Raw genomic sequence first — 10,706 nt, 5'->3', positions numbered from 1 at the left:
CAGGGACAGCGACTCCACCACCTCCCCGGGCAGCCCATTCCAGTGTCCAATGACTCTCTCAGGGAAGAACTTTCTCCTCACCTCGAGCCTAAATCTCCCCTGGTGCAGCCTGAGGCTGTGTCCTCTTGTTCTGGTGCTGGCCACCTGAGAGAAGAGAGCAACCTCCTCCTGGCCACAACCTCCCCTCAGGTAGTTGTAGACAGCAATGAGGTCTCCCCTGAGCCTCCTCTTCTCCAGGCTAACCAATCCCAGCTCCCTCAGCCTCTCCTCGTAGGGCTGTGCTCAAGGCCTCTCCCCAGCCTCGTTGCCCTTCTCTGGACACGCTCAAGCATCTCAATGTCCCTCCTAAACTGGGGGGCCCAGAACTGAACACAGCACTCAAGGTGTGGTCTAAGCAGTGCAGAGTACAGGGGCAGAATGACCTCCCTGCTCCTGCTGACCACACCATTCCTGATGCAATTACAGCATTTGTCTTAGCACTGCCTGTTTAGAAGAGCAGACCATCCACCATGTACATGAAGAAGAAAAATGTCCCTTACCTTAGGTTTGAGAATGTCTTACCTCAGTAACACAAAATTACTGTAACCACAACCAGTAAATGGACAGAGTTTTTAAGACCAGACTTCAGCACTGCCAGTCATCCAGCTACTCAGTTTGGTGCAGCTCAAGATGTACATCTTGAAAAAAGCACCAGCCACAACAGCAGAACTGTACAAGAAGCAAATCTTCTTAGGCAACTCTTTACTTAAAAACATTAAACCAAGCAAAGAAAAGTTAGTTATCAAGAACTGCTCTTATTGTAACAATTAAATATGCTGGTAAGCAGAAGCTCCAGGATGCTGTGGAGCCCTAAAGGTGCAGTACAAATAGCCTTGGACATTGATGAGTGTGTTTGTAGATCTAAGTATAGCTAGTAATGTATTTGAGAAGGTTTGCCCCAAATGCTTGGTGTCTGAGGCATGATCATAGAATCATAGAATCATAGAATCGACCAGGTTGGAAGAGACCTCCAAGATCATCCAGTCCAACCTAGCACCCAGCCCTATCCAATCAACCAGACCATGGCACTAAGTGCCTCATCCAGTCTTTTCTTGAAGACCCCCAGGGACGGTGCCTCCACCACCTCCCTGGGCAGCCCATTCCAATGGGAAATCACTCTCTCTGTGAAGAACTTCTTCCTAACATCCAGCCTATACCTACCCTGGCACAACTTGAGACTGTGTCCCCTTGTTCTATTGCTGGTTGCCTGGGAGAAGAGGCCACCCCCCACCTGGCTACAATGCCAATTCCAATGATCACATGGATGGGACACCTTACTCCTCCCTGCACATTCACTGACACCTTAAAGAGCATGTATACATAAGGAATAATGGCTTACATTGTAAATGAGGTGCAAGCTAGTGCCATACCTAGACATTAATAAACTCAGACTGGAGGTTTGATTTTGAGTTTACTGTGTTGTATTTGAAGCTCATTTGTCGTATGATGGTGCCTCAGGAAAAAAATTACTACAGGACAAAAATGTTACATGTAGTAGTTTCTCACTTTTCTGCAGGTTTTAAAACCTTCAGAATGCCATTTCATTACTACACCTTGCATTTTTATCACTATGTTATTTGTTGCTACTCTGCACAGTCAATGGCTTGCCTTTGTGCTTCTATCATTCCTTGTTTTCCCTAATGATATGGGTGGCAGCCAAGAGAGCAAATTCCGTTTGTTACGTCAGTATCAGGTGGGTCAGCAAAAAGTGACACAAACTATTGCATGGCCAGGAAAAATGTTGCACAAGGAAAGGTTGTAAAGGCTAAATATATATATATATATGTCTTGGTTCAGTGCCAGTTCAGGACAAACAGTACTGGACTTATTGTTTCTGTCGTAAGCTGTCCTGCAAAACAGAGCTGTGTGGAAAGAATTTCAGTCTAATTCAGTATTACAAAGAAAGAGAAATCACATGCTGAAAATTTTGGACCTCTGCTGTGATCTGCAGAGTAAGAAGAAAATCATAAACCCTCCCATGTCAATGAAGAGGCCCAAGCTTTACAACAGGCATAACTCCTAATGTTTTACACCGTAGGGCTCAAATCCTAGGGTGTTCTTCCAACCCTGATGATACTGTGATACTGTGATACTGTGTTTGCTGATAAGCACTAACCATTTGGTAAAGTCTGCTGTGCTAGGATGAAGACACCATTTGCTTGGCACACTTCATCTCTGAACCACGTTGCATCAGAAGGGACACTGTTAGGAGGTTATTAAACTGCACAGAAAAGAAGCTCTTCCTGTATTGCAATTACAGTCCTCATTTCCTAGTACACACACCTTATTGAACATGTCTTGGTAGCATATTTGTCTTGGAAGTATGTTGAAATCTTTGGATTAAACCCTCTAATGGGCTCCAGTAAATGAGGGGTCTGAACCTTCTTCCCTCAGATTGAATTAACAAGTCACATCTCTGACAGCATACTTCCCCTCACAACCATTACCCCAAAGCATTCTTCAGCAGATTTGTTTACCAAACTTCATTTTGAATGGCTGGCATTGTCTCCCTACACTCTGGCTGGAATGTTTCTCTGGATTGAAACTGTGGTCTGAGGAATGCTGGAGATAAAACCACCATAAACAAATTTTCCACTTCTGACGGTTTGGGAATTACCTGCCCCCCCTACTCTTATTAAATAACCCAAACTAGACTCAGCCAGCTGGAAGTTAAGGAGTGAAGCTTTGTATTTACATCTTAGTACAATATACAAGCAGATATTTGCAATATATACAGCTCTATGCAGAAATATACAAGTAAGGTAATACAGAAGATTACCCTTACTGTAAAAAAGGTCAGACATGCTGTAGTTACCAGCTGTGATTTTCATCCCATATGTGCTAGTTTCAGGCTAGCTGGAATATTTTGGTGAAAAGAAATAGATGATAGGCTGTGAAAAGGAAACAGTGGTGATGTCTACTTCACTCACAGGCTTGCTGAGATGTATAAAAACAAGAGCATAAACATAGATAACACCGTTGCTGTGTGTCTCTGGCTGCCTGCACTTTTCCCCCTAACCTGCTGTCTGTGTAACTAATCCTGCCTCCTGGCTGATCCTCCAAACTTGCCTTGAGCATAAGGCAAAGTGGGATAAGGTAGAGGGGTGGAAAGGAGGTGGAAGGGTGGTTGGGAGTCCCTCCTGGTGACTCTGGTTTCTGGGAGGGCTGCTGTGTTTCTGTATTACTTGTATGTTTCTGCCTATAGGTGTAAATATTGTAAATATCTGCTTGTATATTGTGCTAAGCTGCAAATATAAATCTCCATTCTTTAACTTCCAGATCGGCTGAAGCTAGTCTGGATGATTTTATAAGAGTAGGGGGGGGCAGGTAACACCCAAACCATCACACTATAGGGTAACCTTTCATATATCCTGAGTACAGGCCACCGAGAGCCTTAAAGCTAGGAGTCCAGTTTTGACGTAGTTGGATATAATGTGGAAGCACATACAGAGCCCTGCTACCTCCAGTTGTCGATAATTACATTTCAATAGAGTAGAAATGAAAACAATAATTGTCATAATTTCTAACACAGCTTCTTCTGTGCTAGAAATTCTTATTAGTGTCACTTAGAAATGAGCATTGTAGCATTCCTTGTGTGTTTCTGTGGCATTAGCTGCACCTTCCCAAGTATTGAGCCCATATTATCCCAAATGAACTGGTCTGTGAGCCAGTGTTTTCTTTTCCATCTTTCCCCTATGGCTGCTACCACCCCCTTCCTCTTCACTTTTTGAACACTTTTTGCCCTGACTCACATATATCCACTGAACAATTGCCCTTTGGGTTCAAATGGAGACTGAATCCCAAGCCATTATAATGAAGTTCAAAATCTTTGCCCCTTTTGTAGGTCATATTCACAGCCTGATTCCTGAACTGAAAAGATCAATAGCACCAGGTAGAAGATGAGCATGATAAAGCTCTCCAGTGTCCAAATATTTAAGCATGTATTCTCATTTCAATTTCTTTGGTTTAACTCTGTTTTCTCCCTGACTTGCATATGAAGAAAGAAGAGTAGCTCATGAGTAAATCACAGAGTATTGTGCTGTCATATAATAACTACTGCTGTAATCTTTTATTCAATAAAACTCATATAAACTGACATTTAATAAATTAGAACAAAATGCTACCTGGTCCTCTGCAAATGTTTTGCCTTATCAGCGTTCTAGTCCAACTCCCAGCAAGGTCAGGTGGAAACTTCCTATTTCTTTCCATGGGATTTCATTTGCCCTCTTAGCTAAACAACCAACATTGAACTAAATCTTAGTATTTTAAAGAGAGAGAGAGAAAGAGGTAAATACAACATTTTCAAAGCTTTACACCTGTATTTATGAACAGAAATGCATGTTTTCAGACATAGGTGAATACCTGTGCAACTGTTAGCTATCTAAGCAATAGAAAAGCCAACAAGAACTCTCATGTGCATTAAAAAGGGGGGGGGGGGGGGGGGGCTTTTCTTCTGAGACTTGGAGTTATGGACTGAAAAATGATGCTAAGAATAAATTGTGGAATCTTGCTCATTGAATGCAGCAGATCATCACTGGCCTCAAGTTGCGTCAGGGGAGGGTTAGGTTGGATGTTCGGGGGAAGTTCTTTACTGAGTGGGTGGTCAGGCACTGGAACAGGCTGCCCAGGGAGGTGGTGGAGTTGCCATCCCCAGAGGTGTTTAATAGGAGAGTGGATGTGGTGCTTGAGGCTGTGGTCTAGTGATGAAGGATGCTGGGATGAAGGTTGGACTGGATGATCCTGGTGTTCCTTTCCAACCATAGCGATTCATAGTGATTGGATGTTGTGCTGAGGGATTTGGTTTAGTCAAGGACTTGTCAGTGTGAAACTAATGGTTGGACTCTATGATCCTGAAGGTCTCTTCCATTCTAAGGGATTCTGTGATCATGTTGCATAGACATAGAGTAATGCTGGGTAATCTTTAATCTGTATTTTCCTGACTTGTAAGTCCTTGAATTTGCAGCTGTCTGTATTATTTGGCACAATTTATCCTGCACATAGCTAAGCTACTGATTATTATATGTTAGCTTCAAATCAATGCTTTGGTGCCATTTGAAATAGAGCTTTCTGGTTTAAGAGGTTACTATACAGTCATTGAATGATAGGAGTTGGAAGGGACCTCCAGAGATGAAGTCCAACCCCTCTGCAAAGCAGGACCACTTAAGGCAGGTCACACAGGGACACATCCAGGTGGGCTTTGAAGATCTCTAGAGAAGGACGCTCCACAATCTCTCTAGGCAGCCTGCTCCAGTGCTCTGCCACCTTCACAGGAAAAAGCTTTTGTCTTGTGTTGAGATGGAATCTCTTATGATAGAGTTTATGTCCATTGCCCCTAGTCCTATCGCTGAAAAGAGACTGGCTCCATCCTCCTGACAGCCACCCTTCAGATATTTGTAGACACTGACAAAGTCCTCTCTCAGTCTTCCTTTTTCCAAACTAAACAGCCCCAGGCCTCAGGCTTTCCTTGTAAGAGAGAAAATGAAAGAGAGATAAAAGGGCTTAATGTACCTGCTAGTTAAATCTTGCATTCCTGTCTGTTTCTTCCTCACTAATTCATTCATGCAGGCTCAATGACCATTCATTTTCCCATATTTCATGGGAGCAAATTATGGTAGGGATATATTACCTGACACAAACAAGTTCAAAACATGAACTAATAATGGGAGTTCATGAATTCTTGGCAGATTTTCTCCATATCTTCACATCCATGATCTGAATCACAGTAGGTAGCCGGAGTTACAGTGAGCAAATGAGAAGAAGAGCTTGTGCCCAAAAATGTGGTTTAATGTTCTGAGTAGATTTTAAATGTTTAAAGACTTGTCAAGGAGGCAGATGGGAGAACAAAATAGTCAATATTTTATCCACATCTTCAAGGTTTTGGATCTTTCTTTTTCCACTTAAATTACTATCAGCCATATTCATCACATCTGATAATTTAAAAGAATGCTTAGAAAAGAAAAGGCAAATTCAGGTATGCTTAGAAAGTTCTCCTACTGCAGTCACTTCAGCCTGTCTGTAGTAGAAGATAATGCAAATGTTTAATGCCCAAAAGGTAACAAAAGCTTCCAAAAGTGGCAGAAGTGCCAGAATAGTGACTTAGCCTGTAGGTACTGAGGGTTATGCAGGGACAGTTCCTGTAAATTCTGTCCATGAGAAGATAATTCTCTAAGGTGATTAATGAAAAGGTGAATCATTTATTACTACACAAGAGTCTCAGAGAAGTTTATGTACATTTTTATTTAAAAGATTTATCTATTTGTTACCTGAAACTGTTTAAATTATGCCTAATTATTATCTCAAGCTGTAAAATCTTCCTGTGTCTACTTTATTAATTATTATAACTCTCTTCACAAAAGCAGGTGAAACTTCACTGCGGTGATTTCACATCAGCCATAAAAGTCACTATAAAATAGAGATGCAGAAGGGTTAGCCAAAAACATTATTGTAGCTGCAACGCAAAAGCTTTATTTGGATAATTGAGGAGGATGAGATAATACTCTTGTACAATGGTGTAGGAGGTAGAGAAGAATTTCATATTGAGCCAGCATAAAATTTTACTAATATATTTTATTTAACTATAAGACTGGGAGATTCTGGGCTTTAGCTTGACTTGACCTTCACTTTCAATTTTGCTTGCCCTACATAGAATCGCAGAATCAAGCAGGTTGGAAGAGACCTCCAAGATCATCCAGTCCAGCCTAGCACCCAGCCCTAGCCAGTCAACTAGACCATGGCACTAAGTGCCTCACCCAGGCTTTTCTTGAACACCTCCAGGAATGGTGAATCCACCACCTCTCTGGGCAGCCCATTCCAGTGCCACTCACTCTTTCTGTGATACATCAGCAACTGTGTCTATTCTCACAATTCATTTAATACTAGAATTTTATATATTTGCCTTCAAAAACACCTTATTGCTGTAAGTTATCCTATTCCAGTCAGTTTCAAAAAAGAGTCTGACATAAAGTTTCCAAATCTCTATTCAGCTGTGAACTCTCAGCACATGAAACCTCTCCATCAGTACTTGTGAGCATGAAACAAATGCTTACTAAGCAGTCTGAATCTCCTCACCTCCAGCTTTGCTCCATTTCCCCTTGTCCTGTCACTCCCTGACAGCCTAAAAAGTCTCTCCCCAGCTTTTTTATAGGCCCCCTTCAGATACTGGAAGGCCACAAGAAGGTCACCTGGGAGCCTCCTCTTCTGCAGACTGAACAGCCCCAACTCTTTCAGTCTGTCCTCACAGCAGAGCTGCTGCAGCCCTCTGAGCATCCCAGTGACCCTTCTCTGGACATGCTCCAGCACATCCACATCCTTCTTGTAATGGGGGCTCCAGATGGGGTCTCAGCAGAGCAGAATAGAGGGGGAGAATCATCTCCCTCGACCTGCTGGCCACACTTCTGATGAAGCCCAGGCTCTGGTTGGCCCTGCAGGCTGCAAGTGCACACTGCTGGCTCATGTTGAGCCTCTTGTCCACCAGTCCCCCCAAGTCCCTCTCCTCAGGGTTGCTCTCCAGCCACTCACTGCCCAGCCTGGATTTGTGCTTGGGATTGCCCCGGCCCAGATGCAAGACGCTGCACTTGGCCTCGTTGAACCTCATGAGATTGGCTTGTGCCCACCTCTCCAGTCTGTCCAGGTCCCTCTGGATGGCATCCCTGCCCTCCAGTGCGTCTGCTGCACCACATAGCTTGGTCTCATCAGCCATGAGGCACATGGAGCTGTTCAGTCTTCTGTTGCACGGGGAATGAGCCTCCCCATGCTGGAAGGGTTTTCATTTGCTTCCTAGGAAAGTGGCTGCCAGGGAGTATCATGGTGGCAGCAGGAAATCCAGCTTTTATTTCTATGTCACAACTGTCTCAATGTGATTTTTTAGGAGATTCAAAATTCTATGGTGTGTATTACTATTTAAGATCAGACTCAAGTTTGTCATGTCTGTCTGAGAAGATGCATGTCAACCCCACATACATATGTGTGGTTCTGATGAAGCTCTGTGGAAGCTCTTTTTGCAGCTAGTAGAAACTGTTTCTGGTTTTCCTTAATAGAAATCCATTGCATGTGGCTGTGTAATGGAATGTCTTATTTTTTATTTGCATCTGTTAGCTTTTTATTGCAAATAGGGCTCTAAATCTTACTTTAGAAATGAGTATTGCACTATATGTCAGTGCATGTGCAAAGGAAGCCATTAATAATGTTCGTTATGAAAACCTGATCATAAGTGTTTTTAGTCCATTAGCCATTCAATTTTATTTATGTCCTCTTTCAGGAAGAATTTGAAGCCAGAATTCAAAAGATGAAGTTTGGAAAAAGAGCCACATATGAGGTCATAAAATGCTGTCATTCAGGATGCTAGAAAATTCTTTTCCTTCTTCAAGGTTTTCAATAACCTTCAGAAAGAGGAATGCCTGCTGCTTTGCCAGTCTACTCTTTTGCCATCATTATATTGCTTTTAGGAAACAACTCTGGTAAACCACCCAGAAGTAATCTGATATCACAAAATTAGACTATGTCATACTTCCCTGTGCTGCTTAAACATAGTGCAAGTATGGACTCTGAGTCCCTTCCTCTTGAGGCTGACATAACTATTCTTGAGCATTTGTCCTGGCAGCCAAAATGTTTATTTCTCTTATTTCTTCTAGGATAGGGAACTTTTCAAATAAAATACTGGAAGGCATGCAGTCAGCTACCTCTCTTCATGGATTTACTCCCAACTGAGTTACATTTGGTTTAGGTACTACTGAAAAAACATTAAACCCTACCTTTCAAGTGTCAGTTCATCCTATTTTGCAAAAGACAACCTCAAGGCTAAAATTTTGCACTAAGAAACCCTCATATTATGAGTGGATGAAAGCATAATATTCAAAAAGGAAAATACTTTATCTCTCTCTCAAACAGCAACTTGTTTTCTCCCCCTCCTACCCCTTTTTTTTTCCTCAAGAGAGATGTTGAGGTACTGAAATGTGTCCAGAGAAGGGCAACAAAGCTGGCAAGGGGCCTGGAACACAGCCCTGTGAGGAGAGGCTGAGAGAGCTGGGGGTGTGCAGCCTGGAGAAGAGGAAGCTTAGGGCAGACCTCATTGCTGTCTACAACTACCTAAAGGGAGGTTGTATCTAGGTGGAGGTTGATCTCTTCTCCCAGGCAATCAGGAACAGAACAAGGGGACACAGTCTCAAGTTATGCTGGGGGAGGTATAGGCTGGATGTTAGGAGGAAGTTGTTGCCAGAGAGAGTGATTGGCATTGGAATGGGCTGCCCAGGGAGGTGGTGGAGGCACCATCCCTGGAGGTGTTCAAGAAAAGCCTGGGTGAGGCACTTAGTGCCATGGTCTAGTTGATTGGACAGAGCTGGGTGCTAGGTTGGACTGGATGATCTTGGAGGTCTCTTCCAACCTGCTTGATTCTATGATTCTATGATTTGCATGGTGTATAAAACTGCTTGTAGTTGCTATTTTATCTGAAAATAAAGCCACTTCATACCACTGTGCTTGGGAAAAAAAAACAACAAACAAAGAAAAGAAAAAAGAAGTTTCTTGCAACTTCCTTGGAATGTAGTTACTGTCAGCTCCTGAGATTTCTTGTGTGTGTTTACTGTTTTAATGTATCCCTGAAGCTATGGCTTGATCTTGTTGCATTTAGAAGCTACAAGTTCGGGATTTGAAATGTCAGCAGAGGGGCTGCTCTCAATGCATCACTGCTGCCACAGGTAGCGGTGGCTGTGGCAGCCGCTTTCAGGAGCTGCTGTTGTTCATCTCGCACAAGAGCCTTAGGAAAGGAGGCTATGCAGAAAAGAAACATTCTCAGCCGATCCATCTTCATCTTTGCTCACCATAGTAAGAGGCAAGTTGATTGTGTGCAACACCAATTCTCTCGTGGTGTACAGGGGGACCTTTTTTCCCTGTGACTGACACAAAACCGCGGCGGTTAATCTGATGTAATAACCTGGCAGTCGGTGTTTCGCGACCACCCCAACGCTTTTCGTGCGAGGAGCAGGTCGCTGACGTGCAAACTCATTTCTGTCTGCAGGAGACAATACGGATGCAGTGTTTTCCAGGCTTCATTTGGATTCAAATGGATGTGAGGACAGGCTCCTTGAGTCACCTCGTCTTCCTCTGTGGAATCATTTCTAATTGAATGTTAAGATCAAAGTTTAAGTTTATAAGAAAGAAAAACAAGTGCAGATAAATAGTTATTATCTGACACCCTTATGAAAATTCATGACCTGCCGCTTATCAGAGCCCTTTTAAGAATTCTAATTGTGAAGTATGCATACCTATTAAATGGCTAAGAGAGCTCCAGTCTCTTGATAAGAAGCTGAGTTAAATAATTGTCCTGTTTAACTTGTGCTTGTTAACCTTTAAGGTCAACTAGTTTGAACATACGTTTAATGAAATCCTGGAGCCAGAATTTATGATACTGCTGCTGAATGTTAAATTGGACAATTTACATAAGCAGGACATTAACCTTCTGAGCACTAAATAGCATTTTAGCACTTAGCCGCTGGGGACAATAAGGGACATGTTCTATATATTTGTGATTAGCTTGCCTGGAAACTCTCATGATGACCAATTGGCCTACCAAGTTTAGCAGCATAATTAAATGAATGGACTCAGCCTAAGTAAATTATCAGTGCTGTGTACAGTATATCATTATAGTCCTAAGGAGAAAAAAAAAAGAGAGA

The sequence above is a fragment of the Pogoniulus pusillus genome, chromosome 25 (assembly GCF_015220805.1).
Source record: "Pogoniulus pusillus isolate bPogPus1 chromosome 25, bPogPus1.pri, whole genome shotgun sequence".
NCBI classification, from domain to species: Eukaryota; Metazoa; Chordata; class Aves; order Piciformes; family Lybiidae; genus Pogoniulus; species Pogoniulus pusillus.
Note: the sequence above shows the minus strand (reverse complement) of the source record.